The sequence below is a fragment of the Macrobrachium rosenbergii genome, chromosome 16 (assembly GCF_040412425.1).
Source record: "Macrobrachium rosenbergii isolate ZJJX-2024 chromosome 16, ASM4041242v1, whole genome shotgun sequence".
In the NCBI taxonomy this organism is placed as follows: domain Eukaryota; kingdom Metazoa; phylum Arthropoda; class Malacostraca; order Decapoda; family Palaemonidae; genus Macrobrachium; species Macrobrachium rosenbergii.
In genome coordinates, this window is record NC_089756.1 from 13,646,820 (window position 1) to 13,671,225 (window position 24,406).

Below are 24,406 nucleotides of genomic sequence, written 5' to 3' on the forward strand. Positions count from 1 at the left end.
ATCGTTTTTCTCGAATATCTTTCAAATTATTTGATCGAAATGGTACTTTGACAGTGCACTGCAAGACACCTCCCGCTAATTTTTGATAATATAGTGCACTGCCAAATGGTGTTAGCTAAGGCGTTTACTCTTGACTTTTAAAGGCAAAGTTGCACGAGTCAGCTGGACTATTCTACGCAATCAAACGTCCGCTATTCTCCATAGACAGGAAAGGGGAGGCAGAGATGGGGAGGCTAGGAAAGTGGGTTGAGGGAGGGATGACGAGGGGAAGGGAAAGGGAGGAACGGGATGGGGATAGAGGACGTTCGACTGCATAGTTTGGCAATGCTTGGTAACACCATGTAAGGTCAAGAGTCACCTTAACTAAAACCATTTGATAATGCACTACATTACCAAATATTGGCAGGAGGTGTCTTGTACACTGTGTCAAAGTACCAATTTGACCAAATAATTAGTTTGAATGATATTTGAGAAAAACAATGACTCGCGGTCCCTGAAACGGCTAGTAGTAACTATCTTAAATACTGTATCCTTAAGTTACCAGTTACTATCACAGAAGAAAATTAGTTGGGCGTTCACATAAAAAAAACCCCACTACTGTGCATTTCAGGGCCGTGTCTAATTTGATTTCCGTCGGTGAAATCTTAACGAAGCATCGGATAGGGATTCGATTTTGGAAAAAGCTATTTGAAGCCACGGCCTAATTGGCAAAAATATGCAGTGATGTCTAATGTGGGTAAATTACGGTACTTATCAGAGTAAATCGAAGAAATTTAAAGGGAAACTTAGTTAAATCTAGCAAGCTTGTAGATAGAGGCTCGTACAACGTCATTACTGAAGTCCCTCCTACTCATTGATGCTGTAGTATGATGTACTTTACTAGACACTCCGCCCATATACTTTATGAATGAAGACTCAGATGTTGGTAGTAGTACAGTATATGGAATTCTAAATATTGTTTCACAGACTCAAACACCTACCCTACATACTCTCTCTCATCTTTTCGACGAGTCATGCCTATAAGTAGAGTACAATAAGGGAATGGGCATCAAATGAGAATATTAATTGTGTAATGCAGTTCCTTGGCGCAATTCACGTTCCTTTAACTTGACATATACAGCAAGTCTTTTACACTCTCTGTGAAAACCATTGTTACCCTGGAGTTTCTGTTGCTTCAAATTATCTCAAAAATTCCGGTTCACGTGTCCCTGCTTAGTCCTGCTAAATGAATGTAACATAACGCAAGTCGCAAGGGTTCTAACCTTAACTTCCTTAATGCATGATCAATCCCATAATCCACAGCGCTTGGTATAGCACACTACTCCCCCTTCTTTATTTTATTTGTGTGCCTTTGTGTCAGTTTTGTTGTTTCTATACGTTTGATTCATTTATTTGAAACTGACACTAATGTTGTTGTACGGTTGTTGAGTGGTTATCACTTATCAGAGAGTCTATGTACTCCCGGTTTTATCTATTTATTTTTTTGTGGATTTGAAGTTACTCATTCTTTCAATTTTCAGTTATTTCAATATGATTGTATTTCACCAATTCTAAAGGTTTTGTATAAGTGATGGTGAAAGGGTAAACGGAAATTGCGTTATAATTGCTATGTATTCCTGTAGTCAACGTACAATTGTACAATGAAAATAGTATTGCCATATGTATATTTACGAAATTCCTTTGCTATAATGTCATTTGTATATATATTAAATCCGTATTCATTACCTGTGGTATCACCAATGGAAACCGTAATATTATCGTCATCCTCATCAATGATTTGCTCAGCCTCTCCTTTAATACTGGAATTTGATGCAGTCATGCTTCCGTTATATCAATGACCTCTGTTCTATGAACGTAACACAGCTACTGCTTTCAATGATAATGGCACTTTCCTTAACAAGGTTGTATTATTTTTTAGTAGTAGTTTATAGCAAATCCTACTCAAAGTACTGCTTATTGTACATGAGGGTCAAATATTCATGTTTCTACGATCACTATCCTACTACTGGGAACCCTGCTATTACGTCTGATGTCATAGTTTACGCCAAAACTATCCTTTCTCCAAGGTTCCCTTTAAATTTTGCCTTAATTATCCACACTGGACATCACTGCATATTTTTACCAATTAGGTTGTGGCCTCAAATAGCCATTTCCAAAATACGATCCATATCCGAAACTTTGTTAAGAGTTTATCGACGAAAATCTATTAGACACGGCCCTGAAATGCACAGTAGCACATTACAGCTTTTCTCATTTAAACACAAAATTGTCACTGCCATTTAGCATGAAGCCTCAACTGTCTATTGAAAAACAGAACAAGATACTGTATCACAAAAGCTTTGTATCCTATTAAATTACATTACAGATTGAGATTTACCCACGCATCAGAATATTCGAAGGGCTTACCTTTAATCTTGCATCGTCGGTAACGGCTCTACTGACCCAATTTCCATTTGCAATTAGTATGGGAATGCTAATCCTTCATTTTTAAAGCTCCAAATCTCACATTTATCTGTAAATTTAAATATGTGAAAACGTTAATAAACTATATAATGAGCTAGGTACGAAATTTATTGCTATCATGTACTAGTCTTCCAAAGGCCATGTGAAGGACATGCCGAAGTCACCTCCCTCTTCCTTTCACCATTGACTCCTAATATCCTTATTTGTCTATAAATTGACAAAATATTTCAAGATGCAGTTTTTCATATCATGATTCATGACCGTACAGCAACAGAGATCATAGCAGACTTGAGTATAATATTACATTCATATGCTATTGCAGTATAGTCAGTGCCTAACATTACCTTCATTATAATCTAAAACACACACATAATTTTTATTATAAATTTGGTTACTCGCCAAAAATACTAAAAGGACATAAGCACAGGGACATGTGAACAGATGTAGCTATCATTCGAGGTGACAAATATGATCAGCTGTTGAAGAGGAGGGTGACGGAACTTCCTTAGGCCTAAGCTTAATGAATTAAGGGTAGACCAAGGAACACCCACGCACCTTAATATACTCTTGTATAATATTAAACTCCCTATTTTGTCGAAATGTCAAAATTATTTGCAATTTACTTCACAGAGTTCAAGTCCAGATTTTCAAAGCGCTCTCAAGTTAGGCTAAGCTATATTATGCATTAGAGCACTGGGCCACATTCCAGCCATCAAAGTTTTTCAATACATGTATCAGCTTCAACATATACAACACTACGCTATGACGCTATGTTAGACCATAACTTACATTATACCAACAAACAAAATACATATGCAATCAAAAATTAAAAATACAAGAGAAACGAAAAAGGATTAGACAACAAATATAAAAGAAATTTGCATTTAACTTGTAGCGAACATCAAAATACTGTACTGGTACAAAATACTGACGTAACATCAGTAACTGATTCTAAAACATGCAACGCAAATAAAAAAAATTCAAAATAAAAATTCAAAATAATAATCTTAAAAAAACCTAGATTCCTTATAATCACCCCATAACTTCATTAATAGAACTGTCACTTTAAGCACAAAAAAACCTTCTGATAATTAAACCTTTTGTAGTCTTTTTCATAAACATGCTAAAGAAAAGAATACTCAAACCTTTCACCAAAAACAAATCCAAAGCACTCTATGAACAACCAATAATGACACTAAATATACTGCAATTAGATTTAAACTTGTGAAAAATGACGTACAGTATGTCTTTTTAATTTTGTAATATTTAAGAAAAACCTCCGTAGTTGAAAATGACGGCACTTGAAACGACATAACGTGAGGTATGACTTTAATGGCATACTCATCAAAAGGCTAGTTACACTGTATTAAAATGAAAAAGATTTAACGGTAACATAAAATACTGTACTAAAATAGGAAGCAACATAATTCAACAATTACAAAATAAAAAAAAGTTCTGTTGCCTAATTAACATGACAGATAAGCATTTTATCATCAAAATAAAACACTTTACAACACTGGGCTACAGTTCAAATGCCTAAACTGTTAGTTAATATAAGCTTTTCATGTAAGATACTTTTACGGCAAACACGGTGGTATGCAAAACAACTTGCGTGAACTTGCATTTCCATTTTTGTTTTAGCTGATTTTTACAATTTCTAACATTTTTGATAATTTCTGAATACACATTACTTATGAATTCATATATGCTGTCCCTTGTGTATGTACAAGAGAGTGTAGCCTTTGTTTCTTAAGTGCTGACTAATAAAATTTAGATATACAGTATGGTTTTTCACCAATATGAAGATAAAAATGTAAAAAGGAACAATCCTTACTCTACTGATCGCAACTTCTCTGGACAACTGTTAGGATATTAGTGTATCCCTTATGATAATCATAATTACAACTTGGGGTTAGTCCAACCTGTCAGGTAAAGTAACATCAAAACACAGCTTCTGACACACCCATCTAATTCAAAAACCTTCCTAACAGAATATAAAACCGTAGGATAAAGTGTCTTGAAACAAATCCTACAATTCACTCTTACCTAGCATTACAGCTTCCTGAAAATCTGGAGAAAATTTTACATTATCAACGGTCAGAATATGTAAAACTACGGGGACATAGCCGAGCTTAAAAATGACCAACAATGGGCCTAATACGTCCTGTCACTAATTCTGAAAAGCATAAGATAAAAGTCTGAGTGTCTACCATGAACCATTATGGCGCGATAGATATACAAGGGGGGAAATAAAAAAAAAAAAAAAAAAACACTAACTACTAATGATATGATCCCAATGGAAGACTTAATCTTGAAAACTCATAAATTGATAAAAGCAACAGTCTGACAGGTTCATAGTCTCATTAATAACTATTAGCACAAAGGATGTTAGCATGCAGCAGCATTTATAATTGTGTTCTGTTACAGTTAAACAGGTTGGCAACAAAGTCCAAAGGTTAGTCAGGTAACTGCATTCTATCCTAGGTGAGGTTAGATGACAATGTGGGTTTATTTTGCATACCGTAGATATTCCCATTAATTTATCCAGTAACACAGGCTTTGTGAGTAAAGATATCATAAACAGTATGTACAAACCAGTGGCTCCCACATGGATTTTGGGCAGTAACATCGTACATTAACCCCTTGTGGACAGGTAACATACACAAATGTTTACTTATTGCTTTGGGGTGGATTCTGAGTAACATACATAAATGTTCAAGATTTTGCACCATACAGTTTGAACAAATTTTACGGGAAAAGTGCTCAGATAACTTCCATGGGCCATAAATGAATCATGGCAACTTTTACCCCAACTCTAATAGCTAGATGTACAGGAGAGAGCTTGGTTTGCCTTGAGATGTCATAGGGGAATGTTGTCCAAAATTCCCATCCAATGACGTTGTAAAGTCCCCGCTCAATGTGTTCTCTATAATGAACATCCCATTTTCTGCGTGCCTTCACATCGACCTAGGGTCGACCAGAACATATGTTTATCACCATAATTGTAAATTGTATATTTATTGTCTTTCCAAATGATCATGCTTTATGTACATGTAACGAAGTATTTATATTATGCATCAGACATTATTGATCACTATGTTTTCTGTATGAACCTGTCCTGTTTTTGTAAAGAATTAGTTTGACCTCAGGTAACCTGTAAATCTTTGTAACCGTGGTCTCTGCGAAGTATGCAGACGTCCGCACCCCACTTTATAAGCAGCTCACTTCATCAATAAACCAGCAGTACTTGTCTTCCTGCTCATTATTTCGCGCCTCTCTCACAGTGGTGACCCCCGGAGTGGTTCCCAGAAGCCATTAACGGACCCAAATGGCGACTAAGTCTTGGCCCGATGAACCTTACCCATGCCCCTAAAAAAAGTACACCTTAGTTTTACCAGACCACTGAGTTGATTAACAGCTCTCCTAGGGCTGGCCCGAAGGATTAGACTTATTTTACGTGGCTAAGAACCAACTGGTTACTTGGCAACGGGACCTACACCAGAAATAAATTCCCTAAATCTTCTATCACCAGAAATAAATTCCTCTAAATCTTCATCAGCCGGCCGGAGACTCGAACTCGGGCCTAGCGAGTGCTAGTCCACAGCTCTATCGACTTGCCCAACGAAGACCCTAATGAACTAACTATGGCGCTCTAACAAAGCGTTCGGGCGTTTACCGACCCTTGTTGGCAGGTCGCCAGCGTCATTAGCGGACCCACAAGGCATGCTCCCCCAGCGTGCATTGGCGCGAGTATTCCCTCACACTCCAAGTGAGAGCGCGAAATGAGCATGGACGCGGACATTCCCAACCACGTACAAATTACCGCGAACCTTTCGAAGGCAGACACCTCCCTCACGCAACCCCCTCCCGCATGCACCTCCACGCTGGTACCTGCACCCCACACAATGAAACCCCTTGATGGACCAACCAAAGAGGCCCTTAACACAAGGCTGCCGCCATTTACCAAAGAAAACGCAGCGTCCTGGTTCTACAGGGTCAAGCGGCAGTTCAGGGTAGCAGGCCAAACGGATGAGGTGCTGAAGGCGGACAAGGCCAACAACGCCCTCCCGGAGGAGATATACAGGAAGATTGCCCTGTGGTTGATGACGACGTTGGGCCCTGCCACCTTCCAAGAACTAAAATCCACTCTTGTCGAGACCTGCTCCCTGCCAGTCTCCGAGAGAGCTGCCTGCGCCGTTGACCTCGCCCTCAACCCCCGGCAGGAGGGAAACCTCTTGGAAACGTGGCATGCCCCCCTGGACCTCCTCCTCCTCCCCGAGACCGACAGCAGCGGCAGGCGCAAAGAAATCAGCCTGTCGAGGGAGATCTTCCTGTGGCAGCTACTGCCGCAGGTCCGTGGGCAGATCAAGGACGCATATACCCTGTCGGTCGAGGACCTAATCAGGGTGGCACAGCAGCTGACGGATTCCAAAAAGGTGGGTGACCATGCCCGCACACTCCGCCAACTGCCTCCTGCCGGAGGATCCCACCATGGAGCCCGTCAATGTCGTTGATGGGCCGGGGCTTTGCTATTACCACTGGAGGTTTGGGAGAGCTGCCCGGAGGTGCGAAGCCCCCTGCCCTTTCTTCCCTTCATAAAAAATGGAGGCGGCGGCAGCCAACCGCACAGGCTGCCATGGCAGCAGCAGCAGAAACATCCAGGGGCCCCTTACTATTAGGTTTCTACATCCGAGACACCATCTCTGGCAGGATGCTGTTGGTCGACACTGGAGCCATGCGTTCAGTGTTTCCGCCTTCAGGAGAGGAACGCAGACGCCCGCCAGACCCGACTGCCTCCCTTACGGCCACGAACGGGTCCCCCATCCTCTCCTACAGCACCAAGCTCCTGTCGATCTCTATCCTTGGCTGGAGGTACAGCTGCCAATTCATCATCGCTGACGTCAGGACCCCACTCCTACGGGCGGACTTCCTCACCCACTTCGGACTGGCAGTCAACGTCGGCCGCAAACGCCTGCTGGACACCGAGTCCTGCCAGTCCCTGCCCTTGTTGCCGGGCCCCATCTGTTCCGTCACGTCCCACCAGTACAGTTCCTTCCTAAAGGAGTTCCCCGAGGTCTTCAAACCCAAGCTCCGCCAGATGCCCAGGGCTCCATCCAAACACGGGATATACCACTACATCAAGATGAAGGGTCCCCGACGCACGCGAAGTTCCAGCGACTTCCATCACAGCGCCTTCAGGTGGCCAAAAAGGCTTTCGCTGAGATGGAGAGGATGGGCATATGCAGGAAGGCTCCCAGCCCGTGGGCATCCCCCTTCACATGGTGCAGAAAGCGGACGGCACCTGGAGGCCCTGTGGCGACTACAGGCGGCTGAACCTTGCAACAGAGCCCAGCCACTACCCACTGCCAAACATGCAGGACCTGACGGCCTCTTTCCACAGGGCCAAAATATTCTCAAAAATGGATTTTTTAAAGTCGTATTTTCAGGTACCAGTAGCGCCGGAGGACATCCCCAAAACCGCCATCGTCACACCCTTCGGGTCCTACGTCTTCGCCTTCTCCACCTTTGGCCTGAGGAATGTGGACGCGACCTTCCAGAGGTTGATGGACAGCATCCTGGGGGACCTGGACTTCTGTGTCTGCTACGTCGACGATATCCTAATCTTTTCCAGATCCCAGGAGGAACACCTGTGACACATCTGGAAGGTCCTGCAGTGCCCGCAGGAAAGTGGCCTCGTCATCAGGTTCGACAAGTGCATCTTCGGCGTCGAGAAGGTGAAATTCCTGGGCCACAAGATATCCCCCGAGGGCGTCCTCCCAATGTCATCGAAGGTCGAAGCTGTCGAGAAGTTCCCCACCCCTACCTCCATCAGGGCCGTACAAGAATTCCTCGGAATGATCAACTACTACAGAAGATTCATCCCCGGGATTGCTCACACCATGGCCCCCCTGACGTAGGTCCTCAAGGGACATCCAAAGTCCTTAGTGTGGGGCCCCGACCACCAGAAGGCCTTTCTCCTAACAAAGGTCGCCCTCGCCAAAGCAACATCTTTGGCCCGCCAGGACCCCAACGCTCACCTCCAGCTGATGACAGACACCAGCAATGTCGCTTGCGGAGCTGTCCTGGAGCAAGTCATCAGGGGGACCCCTCAGCCCATTGCCTTCTTCAGCAGGAGGCTAAGCCCCACCGAGTCCCGCTACAGCACCTTCGACCGGGAACTCTTCGCAGCGTATCAGGCGGTATGGCACTTCAAGTTCCTCCTGGAGGGAACGCCCCTCACAATTTGGACTGACCACCAGCCAGTGGTCCACGCCTTCATGAAGTTGGGGGACACATGGTCCTCTAGGCAGCAGGTGCACCTTGCGGAGTTCACCTGACCATCAAATACCTCCCCGGCAGGAAGAACCCAGTAGCTGATGCCCTCTCGAGGATCAAGATCGACTCGGTACAGCTCGGGAGCGACTACGAGGTCCTCAACCTCGAACAGGCTGCTGACCCTGCGACCCCTCCGTACAGTACAGCCATCATGTCGCTGAAGTGGAAGGACGTGCCCTTTGGCTCAGGAGTATCGACATTACTGAGCGACGTTATCACTGGATGCCCCTGCCCCCTGGTGCCCGCCTCCAGACGTTGGCTGGTCTTCAATGTCATCCACGGCCTATCCCACCCCTCTGGAAGGACAACAGCCAGGCTGCTGACGGAGAAGTTCGTCTGGCATGGCATATGGAAGGACGCGACGGCCTGGGCAAGGCAGCGTATGCAGTGTCAGGCCAGCAAAGTAGGACGGCACACCAAATCTGGAATGGGTGAGTTCCCCCAGCCAAAGAGACGCTTCGGGCACATCCACGTCGACATAGTGGGTCCTCTCCCCACAATCAGGAGCAGCCAGATACTTTCTAACAGTCACTGACCACTCCACCAGGTGGCCCGAAGCTACGCCCATGGAAGAAGCCACCTCCAGTGCGTGCGCGAAAGCCCTCCTCTCCAGCTGGATCAGCCGGTTCAGTGTCCCAGACCATATAACGAAAGACAGAGGATCCACTTTCCTGTCCGAGCTGTGGACCGCCCTGGCATGCCTAATGGGGCCCACTCACCACAGCACCACCGCCTACAACCCCGCAGCCAACGGAATGGTGGAAAGGTTCCACAGGTCCCTGAAGGCATCCCTCATGGTTCGTTGCTCCTCCGTGAATTGGAAATACCAGCTGCCCTGGGTCCTCCTTGGGTTGAGAACTGCCCCCAGAGCCAACGGCGACCCCTCCTCAGTGGAAAAAGTCTACGGGGAGACTCTGGTAGTCCCGGGGGAACTCGTCGCAGAGGACAGGGACGACATAGGGGTGCAGAGGCTCCATGACAGGATTGGAAAGTTCGCCCCATGCCAAAGGACATTCACCGACAGAACGTCCCCCTTCGTGCCCCCCGGGCTATCCTCTGCCACCCACGTCTTCGTCAGGGACGACGCTGTGCGCCCACCCTTAACTAGACCCTACAGAGGACCTTTCCTTGTACTGGAAAGGAACAAGAAGGCATTCCGAGTAGCCGTCCACGGGCAGGAAGACTGGATATCTTTGGATCGTCTCAAACCCGCATTCCTGGAGGATGTTGAGGTGAACCCCAAAGCCTCCCGCAGGGTGTGGCACCCCCTTGGACAGAACAGGAGGAAAGAGGTGTGGGCATCCCCGGGGAAACCCACAAACCAGACAGCAAGGCATCCCAACAAACCGCTCCAGAGGGCGCCGAGGAAGGCGACCACCCTCTCCAGTTGTCATCGAAAAAGTGAGGCCCCCTTCGTCGCCGCAGCAGATACCTGCTTTGATCACGCTACCTCCATCTTGGGGGGAGAGGGGGGGGGTATTGTAAAGTCCCCGCTCAATGTGTTCTCTATAGTGAACATCCCGTTTTCTGTGGTGCCTTCACATCGACCAAAGGTCGACCAGAACATGTTTATCTCCATAATTGTAAATTGTATATTTATTGTCTTTCCAAATGATCAAGCTTTATGTACTGTGCATGTAACGAAGTATTTATGTTATGCATCACACATTATTGATCACTATGCTTTCTGTATGAACCTGTCCTGTTTTTGTAGAGAATTAGTTTGACCTCAGGTCACCTGTAAATCTTTGTACCCACGGTCTCTGTGAAGTACGCAGACATCCGCACCCCGCTTTATAAGCAGCTTGCTTCATCAATAAACTAGCAGTACTTGTCTTCCTGCTCATTGTTTCGCACCTCTCTCACAATGTCTTGGAAATATTTTACAATAAATATACTACGAATTTGTTACTTATTTTAATTCTTATCTGTTACGATATTATGAGAGCTGTAATTATAATTTTACAAAATAAAAAATTAGACAAAACATTTATAACTTGGTAAAATTAGCATATTTTTATGACTGTTGTTTGGAAAAGAAGCCCAGCACAGTGTTGGAAATATTAACTTTCAACTTCCTGTGGAAGGTATGGAAAATTTTTGTTATTTTTCTTATACCACGTACATGTGCATATTTCCTCTTTCCATTGATGAGTTTTTTCTTTAATTTGGCTATTCTTAAATTTAGCCCAGTCTACAGGTGTGCTTAATGTATATTTAGCCAGGACTGTGAGGGTTGGCGCAACTTTTCAGGATTGTAAAGTCCCTGCTGAGCGAGTTTTCTATGATGAACCAATCGTTTTCTTCAATACCACTCCTATAGGATCAGGTCAAGCAGAATCAGCCATATTTATCCTGTATAAATACTGTAAGTATCTTTTACTAATTCATTTGTATCTGCTTCTTTTGCACATGTTAGAATGTCGTTATGTCAATTCTTGTCAACTCACTTTTTACATTACTAGTATTTATCCATTGTAATTATTGCCGAGAGTAATTGACCTCAGGTCACCGAAATTCTATTGTATTCCTCTGTGTGATGTCTGCACGGTGCTTTATAAGTGGCCTATGTTCTGAATAAAGTAGCAGTACCTGTCCTCCTGCTCATTATTTAGCACCTCTTCGGAGATATATGTGGAACTTCATCGTCACAGATGTAAGGACCCCACTTCTGGGCGCGGATTTCCTCGCCCACTTCGGACTGGCAGTCAACGTCGGTCGCAAGCGTCTCCTAGACACCGACTCCTGCCAGTCCCTCCCCCTGGCACCGGGACCCAGCGTGCCTACCATCTGCTCCGTCGCCCCACACCAGTACGCCCAGCTGCTGAAGGAGTTCCCCAACGTTTTCAAGCCTAAACTGCGCCAGGTACCCGGGGCCCCGGCAAAGCACGGAATCTACCACCACATTACAATGAAGGCCCCCCCAACACACGCAAAGTTCCAGAGGCTTCCCCCTCGGCGCCTTCAGGAGGCCAGGGACGCTTTCGCCGAGATGGAGTGGATGGGCATATGCAAGAAGGCCTCCAGCCCATGGGCCTCTCCCCTCCACATGGTGCAGAAACTGGATGGCTCCTGGAGACCCTGCGGCGACTAGCCTACAGGCAGCTCAACCTTGCAACTGAAGCTGATCACTACCCTCTACCAAACATGCAAGATCTCACGGCCTCCTTCCATGGGGCCACAATATTCTCTAAACTAGACCTTTTGAAATCTTACTTCCAGGTACCAGCTGATCCAGACGATATCCCAAAACTGCCATCATCACGCCCTTCAGGTCCTACGTCTTCGCCTTCTCCACCTTCGGCCTGAGGAATGCGGGGGCAACCTTCTAGAGGCTGATGGACAGCATCCTGGGGGACCTGAACTTCTGCGTGTGCTACGTGGACGATATTCTAATTTTTTCCAGATCCCACAAAGAGCACCTGCGACACATCCGGACGGTCCTGCAGCGCCTGCAGGAGAATGGCCTCGTCGTCAGGTTCGACAAATGCACCTTCGGCGTCGAAAAAGCTGACTTCCTGGGCCATGAGATATCCCTGGAAGGTGTCCGTCCACTCACACCAAAGGTCGAAGCCGTCACCAGGTTCCCCACCCCTACCTCCGTCAAGGCCATACAGGAATTCCTTGGGATGGTCAACTACTACAGGAGTTTCATCCCCGGGGTCGCACACACCATGGGCCCCCTGACGGAGATCCTGAAGGGCCAACTGAAGTCCTTAATGTGGGGACCCAACCAGCAGCAGGCCTTCTCCCTGACGAAGGCCGCCCTCGCCGAAGCAACTGCCTTGGCCCACCAGGACCCCAACGCCTGCCTCCAGTTGATGATGAATGCCAGCAACATCGCCTGTGGGGCCATCCTGGAGCAGATCGTCGCTGGTGCCGCCCAGCCCATCGCCTTCTTCAGCAAAAAGTTCAGCCCCGCGGAGGCCCACTACAGCACCTTCGACAGGGAACTCTGCGCAGTGTATCGGGCAGTACGTCACTTCAAGTTCCTCCTGGAGGGTACGCCCTTCACAATCTGGATGGATCACCAGCCGCTGGTCCACGCCTTCACAAAGCAGGGGGACGCATGGTCTTCCAGGCAGCAGCGGCATTTCGTGGGGTTCACCTGCTCAATCAAGTATCTCCCCGGCAGAAAAAAAACCCTGTAGTAGACGCCCTCTCCAGAACTGAGCTCAAAGCGGTGCAGCTCGGGATCAACTACGAGGACCTCGCCCGGGAGCAGACCGCCAACCCAGAGACTCCAGCCTACCGCACCGCCATCACGTCCCTCGAGTGGAAGGACGTGACCCTTGCCCCTGGGGGACCAAAACTGCTGTGCGACGTAAGCACCGGCCAGCCTCGCCCGCTGGTGCCCACCTCCCGCTGCTGTCTGGTGTTCGATGTCATCCATGGGCTGTCCCACCCCTCCGGCAGGACGACGGCCAAGCTGCTGGCAGAGATGTTCGTTTGGCGTGGGATGTGGAAGGACGTGACGGCCTGGGCAAGACAGTGCATCCGATGCCAAACCAGCAAGATAGGGCGTCACACCGAGACGGGGTAGTCGAGTTTCCCCAGCCGGGGAGGCGGTTTGGACACATACATGTAGACATCGTGGGCCCTCTTTCCCCATCAGGCGGGGTCAGATACCTCCTGACAATCGTCGACCGCTCAACCAGGTGGCCTGAAGCGATGCCCATGCAGGAAGCCATCGCCAGTGCGTGCACCGAGGCCCTCCTCTCCAGCTGGATCAGCCGGTTCCGTGTTCCGGACCACATAACCACCAACAGGGGCCCAGCCTTCCTGTCCGAGCTGTGGTCCGCCCTGGCACGCCTTCTGGGGACATATCACCACACCACCACTGCCTACAACCCCACAGCCAACGGATTGGTGAGGAGATTCCACAGGTCCCTGAAGGTGTCCCTCATGGCCCTCTGCACCGCCGAGGATTGGAAGTACCAGCTGCCTTGGGTCCTCCTCGGACTGAGAACCGCCCCCAGAGCAACAGCGACCCGTCCGCAGCAGAGAAAATCTACGGGGAGCCCCTCGTAGTCCCAGGCGAACTCGTCTTGGGAAATCATCACAACCCGTCAGTCCAGAGGCTCCGCGACATAGTCGGGAAGTTCGCCCCCTGCCAGCGGACGTATACTGATAGGTCAACAAACTTCACGGCTCCCGGCCTGTCCTCCACCACCCACGTCTTCGTCAGGGATGACGCCGTCCTCCCCAACTAACCAGACCCTACAGGGGGCCCTTCCGCGTGCTCGAGAGGAACACCAAAGCATTCCGCCTCGCCCTGCACGGGAAGGACGACTGGGTGTCGGTGGCCGTCTCAAGCCCGCCCTTTTGGAGGAAACAGCAGACGGTACCACGTAGCGCCCTCCTCAAGAACCGTCGCCTCCGCAGCTGAGCCACCCCAAAAGGAGGGCGCGTGGCCGCTCCCGCTCACACTGCACCCCCCAGCTGACTTCGCGGAGCCGCGGCACTCTCCAACGTCCCAGCAGATACCTAGATTAATCAGACGTTACCCATGTCTTGGAGGGGGGGGGAGTATTTGTAAAGTCCCCACTGAGCGAGTTTTCTATGATGAACCACCCGTTTTCTTCAATACCACTCCTATTGGATCGGGTCCAGCAGAATCAGCCATATTTTTCCTGTATAAATATGTATCTATTACTAAATTAATTCATTTGTATCTGCTTCTTTTGCACATGTGTGAGAATGTTATGTCAATTCTTGTCAACTCACTTTTTACATTACTTGTATTTATCTGATGTAATTATTGCCGAGAGTAATTGACCTCAGATCACCGAAATTCTATTGTATTCCTCTGTGTGACGTCTGCACGGCGCTTTATAAGCGGCCTGCGTTCTGAATAAAGTAGCAGTACCTATCCTCCTGGTCATTATTTAGCACCTCTTAAAGGATAAGCTATTCTGAACATGTAGGATAGACCTCCTTTCCACCATAACAGGCTTGAAGATCAATATTCCTACAGCTCAGCTGCAATCTCAAAATACTGTACAATCAATTTGCCTAACAATAAACAAATCAATTTGCCTAACCAGAAATACTTTCAGTTTTCAATGAGCTTGCCCAAACAACTCATTAAGTTATTTTCCTTCAATACCACAATTTTCAGTGGAATTTACGGTATATGCTGTACTTTACAGTCATCTTAGGCTGCTATGCTCTGAATGAAAATCGTATCAAAATCTATCACAAATTTACTGTTACAGAGATATTTACTGTCTTCTATTTTTTAACATTCATTCCCATGGGGGTGGAGCTAAACAAGGTGGTCATTGCCTAGGAGTGGTTGTGGTAGGCTCAACTATTCAAAGTAAAAATTTTCCAAAAAATCTAGCATTTTCAAAAATACTATAAACTTTCCATATCTGAATTTAATGCTGAAATGGTTGAATATCTAATTGTACTGGCCCTACTTACTGATAAAAAGACTTGGATCATTGAAGTTCCTTACTGATGTTTTCCACTAGTTCTACAATTTCTTGGAGACACACATTACTCAAGAGCTCTTGTGCAAAACTACTACCAAGTCATAATTACTTATTACTTTCAACCCACTAAAAGTTAAAAAACATTCCTAGGCTTAACCTACACATCTTTAAACTTCGGCCATCTAACTAAACAGCATTCTACATTACAATGGCTGGGGAGCAAGATCAGGTCAACATGAATTTCTGAACTTCAATCTTATGATTTACAGGGGGGGGGGGTGTCTACACAAACCAGCCAGGTAACGACCACGAACCCTAGGTAACGAAGGTAGCCTAATGTTACTAACATTTTATCTTCACTTAAATGCTCCCTGGCATAACAATCCTAATAAACCAAGCGGTAATTCTACAGAGCTCTGCAAGTAAATATTGTTTAGGTCTACGCCTATTGATGAAATTTTTTGACAGGGAAACGTAGAAAAGTGTATATGATACAGTACTGGTGAAATAACGAGAAATTTACCGTAATAATGTAGATATTTACCGTCTTCTGTTAAAGTTAAATTAACCTAGGCCTAATCCCCAAGGGAAGGTACAAAACATGGCGACGAGCCAGGGTTTTTCTGCCTAAAAGCATAACCGAAAGTCGGTAATTAAATCACTTTATTTTATTTAACCTAAGCAATTAAAACTTTCACGGGCTTTTGGATGGTGACGGGTAGGCCAAGCCTAACTCGATTAGCTTAAATCGTATTACGCGTAGCCTACGCTGTGTTAGGTTTGCCCCTAAGAAATGTCACCTTTTTTCGAAGCTAAAAAGTATAAAACACCAATTTAGCATTACAAATCAATTTAAAGATAAACTAAATGTGGCCATCTGTACCGGACATCTTACCTTCAATATATTGTAGATAAGCGAAACCACAACTATGTTATCCTCACTTTCGCCAGAACGTCTTCGGCAGTTCCAATAATGTAGCAGCAAGACTTGCAGATTTTTAGTCTATATGTAACTCTATATTGCTAGTGATATTTGACATCATAACTATATACTTGTCCTATTATCTATCTCACTGGTTACATCTGCTTTTCAAACTGCATAATACGTATCTAACTCTAATTAGTTGAGAATTACAGCATAATTATTTATGGTTTCAGTGGATCATAGTTGACGAATTTGGTATTTTCAAGACAAAGCAGTGAGTAATTCATTCACATTCAGACCCACATGTAATTGAATCTACATATAATTATATCTACTGTCAGTTTTCTTTAAAAATCTCTACCCACGGACTTTTCTTAACTACAACGTGTTTTATAGATCCCTTCCATAGATAAAAAAAAAAAATCAAAACTTTAAGCATTCACAGTTTTGCCGCCATGAAAAAAGATACACGAATTAGGGATATGAGAACAGTTTGGAAAACTACAAATTGACAGTAGAGAATATTTAAAAAATGATTCCTCATCTTTGATAAATTGTGCAATATTTTGTTATTTACATACATTCCAAAAACTACTTAAATTATGAATTTAAAAAATAGATTTTGCAGTTTTAGTAAAATGACATGTAAATGGAATACATTAGAAAAAACACTATGTTTACAAGACTTTTAACTTACATTTTCTGAAAATATAACAAAATAATGCATGCAACACGTACGATTCATTTAACAAGTGTCCAAAATGATAAGCTTCAGGAAATCGGTTCATAATACGGGCCCCCCGCAAAACCAACACGTGGCTTCCCGATAAATAGTATAGAAAATATAGAATTTTGGCCAAAGGCCAAGTGCTGGGACCTATTAAGTCATTCAGCACTGGAAGGGAAATTGAGAGTAGAAAGGTTTATAAGGTGTAACAAGAGGAAAACCTCCCAATTGCACTATGCAACAATTGTTAGGAGAGTGTGGATAGCAAGATGGATGAAAGAGAATATGAATGGAGGTGCAATAGGAGGAATGACATTCATTTTGAATGCCTTGGGCCAAGATTTCTGCTCTTCTGGTGAACAATTGCTGCTCACTTTCTAGTAGACTTCGAAATTTAGCTTTTCCGCTACTTTTAATAATAAATAAATCATGGCACAAACACCAAAATTACTGGTTTAGTGATACAAATTGAATTTCGATTTTGGAACTGAACATCAATAAGTTGTTCATCTGATACTGTTGAATTTTACACCCAGTTGAACCTGTTGTTATACTTTGTTGGTTGATAAATGTTTACAAGGATGGTAATGTTTGATCTTACGTGAAATCACTCTGCAGTTCTTTTGTTCGCAGTTTTGTTTATTTGTACTCCTTTCGAGGTTTTGCAAGTATATTTGTTAATAATTTGTCAATCTTAATTTGTGTGATGGTTTTTGCTGTGATTAAACTCCATGGTTTTGTGAAACCGTCTGATACATAGTAAAGAAAATTATCTACTAAATTTGAATATTTTTTTTTTTTTATAAATTCAAACCAAACAGCCTAAAAATAAAAATGAAACAAAAACTCTAGAACTGCAGAGCTCAGTGCAAATAAAATGAAATGTATATAAAAAAAATTAGATCTGGTTAAAATGAACATCATCATCTATAACGTATGTGAAGCAGACAAAACAAATACTGTATATATAAAAACGAATTAGAAACACTCGATATTTTCAGTACCTGAGAGAGCAAGATGAGACAAAGTTTGTAACAAACGAAAATCTACAAGGAATTTTCTGCAAACTGAGAGATGCAGAACTAACTAAAATGAACTCCGAAACAAAAAGATATAGATTAGATAAAGTACAATAGAAGAATTTAAACATGCCCTATTTCTGCAGAAAAGTAAACATTTCAACGTGAACAAAGAACCAGCATCTCTATAAAAATAATTATTTCCTAAAGTATAGTACAATTCCATAATGCTTCAGTCGAACTTGGTAGAACACGCAATACGGTAATAGACCATTTTCATTCCTGCTCACTGTCCAGTAAGTCTTGGATGTTTCATTAATGTGGTTTGGCAACCTGCTGGATGAAATCAGACCATTTTGAATACAGGGTAAATAAAAATGCCCCATCAGTAGAGAAAGCAGTCTTGTTGTATGAAGGGTACATAAGACCTGTATCACTGTACTGTATAAGGAACATAGGCACTGGCTAGGCAATTAAGATTTTGGAAAGTTGTGACCATGGAATGTTAAGACTCATGTCCAGATTAAAGTGGGAAGATGGTATTACATGCAGAATTGTGGGGTGGGGGGAGTTATGGTGTCCAAAACCTAGGCAAAAGACAGACCTCAAAGACTGAGAGCGGGTGAACTTGTGGCGAAAAGGAATGAGGAACAGTTGATGAGAAATGTCATACACATGGAAATAGCTGAATGAAGTTCAAGGGCATCATTGAAAATGGGGATAGATAAAGACCTACACCTGACAGGAGTCAAGGCAGTGAGAGTACAAGACTCAAGAAAGTGGACAAAATTTATTTCATGTATAACACCATGAAGGGAAAAGCAGACCTAAAAACATTTGTGATGATGTCCACATTAGCAATCCAGTACATGGCCTATCAATTACCATCTGGTATTAAAAAATAATACTGATAATGGATTTAAATTCATAAATATGCACTTGGGATATACATTAAAGCTACCTTTTCCTCCAAGCATAGCCATGAGTGCTATAACTATGCAAGCTAGCGACTATACCAGAAAACCAATACACTAATAACTTTTTCATCAAAAATCATTTATCACAACTTCCAATTACAGCAAAGTGACTCATTGAGGCCTTCAACCCTGGATTATGCATAAAATTAAAAAAAAGTACCCATTCATACTACTTATCAAAAAATTATAATGTACTTGTACACCAGAAAATCACCAGCACAACTGGTACATACGTTTTCATTACTTGACTTAGCCTCTTGTTTTCACCGCAGAATTTTAGCTTCAAACAAACACCTTAACAAAAATAAAATTTTCACTGTCTCTAGAAGTGCTACTGAAACTATTAAAAATTATACTGAAAATTTCCCTTGTCCAGCAAATCAAAAACACCTTTGATAAATTACATGAAAATTGCATAAAAGTTTAATTCTACTGGATCCCTGCTTATGTAGGCATAAAAGGAAAGGAAGATACAGGTAAAGCAGCAAAGTCTGAAACAATTGTGATAGATCAAACCTAAAAAATTCCTAAAACAGCTAATGCCATCAGTAAACCTATTTCAGTGAATAAATAGCACGATTTGTGCAATGACTGAACGGAGTATAAATCTAAGCAGATTAAATAAACAATACAGTACAGTTATAGTACTCATCTATACAAGATGATGTAGAATGGAGATGAAGTAGTTTGAGAATTGGGCACACCCATTTAAGACAAAACTACCAATGACCACCCATCGCGACCCAGATCCAATCTTTAGAGAATGCCATACATCACATTTCACATGAACCACAAAATTTCACTCAAAGTGAATGCCAAGTATTGGACACAATTCCTTAAAATTTTGTCAGAATCTTCAACATTTTCAATCTATCCATTTATAAAGATTGAATGAATCTGTTCTTTTTAGATAAAATATGATTAATGTTCTTGTATGAAAACCTTCAAGCTGTCCCTGTGAGAGATAAATCTTTGCTCAGTAGTCTGGTTAATTTATTTTCTATAACTAAGTAGTTTTGAAAGCCCTGGGCCAAGTCCAATCATAACACCATCCACCAAAACAACAAGCAGGCAAACCATAGATTGCATAAAGGTAGTTACTGGATATTTAGACACATTTTATAAAACTATCCCTAGTGCCTTACTTACGGACCATCAGTCCATCTTGCTCGGACACACCAAGCACTCATTTTAAAGGTGAGGAGACTTGCCTTCAAACCACACTATCCTCCCGGTTCAGAAAAACCAAAATGATCTGATAATTGAACAGTTGAGATATGGGAGAGGGAATCACGGGAGGTAAAGAAGAAAACGAATTTAAAATAATAGTTAACAACCAAATTATTTAAAATAACAATACATTCATGTATTATGACTATTGCTTCAGTTGTGAGAATCTTGGCTGCAAACCAACAAAATATTTAAAACTTTTATTTATTAACTGAACCAGTCCATGGAGCTTAAAATAAAACTCATGTGGCTGGTTTACCATTTACTGTACTTTTGTAAAATGTACTGATGTGGATCATGGGGAATTTATGCTTGAGAAAGTGTTACCTGCTACAGGTAATTAAGCTGCACAGTACCAGGAAAAAAAAACCCTGAAATTTGGAAAAAATTGAGATTTTCCAATGGTTGGGGCACAATTAAGCTAGGGTAAAGATGCATAGATTTTGATTTACATACAAAAATATACCAACATGTTCAAAAGAAGCCTAAGGATGAATCACTAATATTTATGGTGGTTAAGATTCTGTTCCAGTGTATTGGGTAATAATACATATAGCCTAGTGAGTTCTTTACAACTGACTAATAAGTACTCATTTCCTACCTGAAAATTTGGTTTACCCATGTGAAATGTGGTAATTTAATGACCACAGTTCATACCATGTTGGGAATACTTCTATGTTACCTACAATTTTTTTTGTAAGACTCCTGATTTCAACCTACTGCAGGTGACATGCCCTGAACAATAATTACTTTCAATTCATCATTAGTAGTACATTAATCAACAAAAACATTTGTGCCTCCCCTCTCACATACAAGTTGCCTACAGTGGGCTGGTTAAAATACTTAATAATAATACTTAACAGTCTTACAGTCTTCTAACAATATAATCTTCTAAAAACCCTAAAAAACTTTGTCACAGCAATCAGTTATTGTGGAAAAGGTAAACTGAGGAGCAACATTCAACTAACATGATATGCTCACTTTCAATAAATAATTTTCCTTAAATTAACGTTGACAATTACACAGAAATCTAAACAAAATTAATATGGCACAAAATCTCTTAATTATTATGGTATCTAAAATGTTTAAGGAAAAATATATCCATTAATATAAATGTAAAACATACTAGTGAAATATCAAGTAAATAGCATACGATACAGCATCGGAAGGAAACAATTCTAAAGCTGGAAGAAGAACAGAAGAGCAAGAAAGATTAGATCAATATAGTAACATATGAGATTTATTGAAAAAACAACTAACAATACATCAAGCTTGCAAGGACACAAGAAAGGCGGAAGTTTACAAAAATGAAAGTAGCAAAAACCAGGACTTACGACCAGGTAGTAGCTCAAAGACTTTTAATTTAATAAGGGGTGTAAATGACAGACAACACTATGAGCTTGGACAACTTTCCTGGACAAAAGCATGTCTTTTCATAGCTGGTATCTAAAACAGTTTTAAAGACAACTCCAAAACTAATTACCTACTTGAAATATCCCACACAAATATCAAATTGAACAAGAGTACTTAATTACAAATCCATGAGTCAAGTGTAAAACACCAATCATACATGGTATTACATTAACTGGTAAAAATGATTCTGCTTTGGAAAATACAAATTGAAAACTTCTGTTAAGAACAAGTTACTCCCAAGGAGTACATTACAAAAATGTTTTGTTGCTCACTACTACTTAGGCAATATTGGATAACTTGCTACTTCATTTAAATGTGTAACTCTGAGGCTGTTACTTTGGTAGAGGATGAAGTTGAACTGCACTTTCAAATAGCTTCCTTAACCCTTTCGCTGCGAGCCTGTTTTCGCCCCTAGCGATGAGAACAGCGTTCTGATAATCGTGTAACTGACTAATTTTCTCTCTTCTATATTTGAACTTCGATTATTTGTTATTTTCATCACTGTTATAATATTACACTGTACTATTATGTTATTATAGTGTTTTATTACAGAGTGATAAAATATGCAAATGATATGCAGGTAATTAGTCAAATACTGAATTATGTAGCTTTTATTGGCAATTCATTTCAGTTGTGATACCTCTCAAAACATGGAGTAAAGTAACACCATTTTTGTTATTCAGTATGAAAATCTTTATTACAAACTTTGAACATTTACTTTTGGTGAAAAATTTCATTTGGAAAAACCTCACAAAAAATATAAATAATAGACTCGGCATTCTGTACGAAATGAGAATTTATCATCGCCAATAAAAGTTTCAGAGCACCAATTTTTTGTGAAATGAAAATTCAATGGTCTTCCATTTGCAAATTTTATCACGTTTTCTTTGTTTACTCACACCACCTCTGGTGCTTGACAAAATGCCTCCTCCTCTCTCATTTCCTCTGATCCATGATCATCTCTCATAAAACCTGAAGTCAAATCATAAATGCTTAATTTAAGATTTATTTTTTAAATACCTCTCCATTCTATAGCTTTTACTTCCGTGCCAGCATAATGCTCGGTTTTCTATGAACATCCTTCTTCTATCCATCTACTTACCCTTCCCCCACCAGGGGACTAATAGGTACAAACACTCGTAGCCGGCAGTCTACTTCTCTTCACTTTGAATGTGGGGACATAGGGAGGGCAATTTATATAATGGAGAGAGAAGTATTTAAAAGTAAATCTTAAATTACGTATTTACATTTTTTTAAATGAACCTTACCTCTCCATAATATCTGATTCCCACATTTGAAACAGGTGGTGGGCAAAGTGAAAATCAGCCAACCCTTAAAGGCTACTTAGTAACAAAATATTTGTACAAAACAAGTGTTTGTTTTAACCAGTGAATTCAATCCACAAGCTATTAATGCTGCCTTAAGAGGATTGTCACTCAGGTACGAGACCCTCATTATGAAGAGAACTGAGGTCTCTTTGGAGGATGCTCCCTTCAGCAGAAGGAGGGGTAGGGTTACTGTGCCAAAACCCTGCAGAGCCAAGGATGGATAACTAACAAGAACATATGTAGAAAAAGGTGTACTTCTAATACTCAACACCGAGTTCCTCCAAGCTTTCCAAAAACCACAACCAGGTTTCAAAGGCAATAGACAATGAAAGACTACCCACTGATTCAGGACATAATATCCCCTGCATAAACCAGAGGAGTTAATGCTCTGCAATAAAAAAATTTAACCTCTGCGCCATGAAGATAAGCCAAAGCAAGAAGATTACCATGCCACTGAGTAACTTCCATATTTTATCCAAGGATAAGTTTACAAATTTGAAAGTTGTAGCCATTGCTCCTATGCCAAGTAGCTTACCTTCCATTAAGGATAGAAATTAGCATGAAAGTCCTTGAACAAAGACTTAATGAAATGGACATTGTATTTCTACTCTTAGGAAACTCCGGTTTCCATATCACTTAAGACAGAACCTTTACATCAGGTTTAATTCTGTTAGCGTAATTCCAACAATCCTTACAGACAGTACTGGACCTCCAAGGAGTCAAGTTCCTCAAAGCCCTAGTGACTCCAGGCTAGGTAAAGATGCTGTTGTAGGTAAGGGCCTACCAGATAATTGTACTAGCCCAAAATAAGGCAAAGATAATAGACTTGTCTTTAGCATGGCCTACCTTTTCTAAGAGAGTGGGTCTCTAACTCTTCAGCTGTGTCTAAAGATACTGTGAAGTTTCCACTGAAACTTCTTTACAAGGAGCTAGTTCTAAACAGCTCAAAGGTCGACAAAATAATGAAATGAAGAATCACATACAGATTCCAAGGTAAAGTATGTAGCAGAGACCTGGGAAACTCCAATTTAACACCCTGAAAAACATCTAGATTTCTTTGTCCTCAGACAAGTCCATAGTCAAAGCCAACATCGCCCTTAGCCTTAAAAGCTGCTACAAGAAGTTTCCTCATGTTTGAGAAACAACAAAAACCTAACCATGTTTTTTATAGGTATCGGTGCTGGAAAAAAAACCCATAATGTGGGATCATGACTTACCCGACTGGTGTTGGAAGAACTGATTAGTAGGTTCTCTCCCAGCACTGCTAATGGCATTACTGAGAGATCCTGCCTTGAGCTTACCAGAACCATGGACCATACCAGGCAGTCATTGTAGCCTGTGGGATTGTGATGAAAACTTTTCATCTCTTGGCTGCTTGTGTACACCACTGAAAGAAACTGGAAACCGATCCTTCCCTGGTCATCTGGGGTAATCAATGCCAAGAGACAACTTACAAAGTTGCTCTAATACAATGATGACTTCCCGAAACCTGGCAAGAGTAGGAAAGGCATTAAAGTCTAAACCTACCCATGGAACAGCTTGGTGTTC

The 24,406-nt window shown here is 42.5% G+C and overlaps 1 protein-coding gene across 3 annotated transcripts in view; it reads right to left on the minus strand.

Annotated features, from left to right (window-relative positions):
- LOC136847102 (AH receptor-interacting protein-like) overlaps positions 1–24,406 on the minus strand; it is a 756,409-nt gene that overhangs the window by 1,504 nt on the left and 730,499 nt on the right. For all 3 annotated transcript variants that reach the window (XR_010855613.1, XR_010855612.1, XR_010855614.1), the window contains exon 6: positions 2,407–2,512. The gene's annotated coding sequence lies outside the window, so the exon portion shown is untranslated. The remainder of the gene's footprint in view (positions 1–2,406; positions 2,513–24,406) is intronic.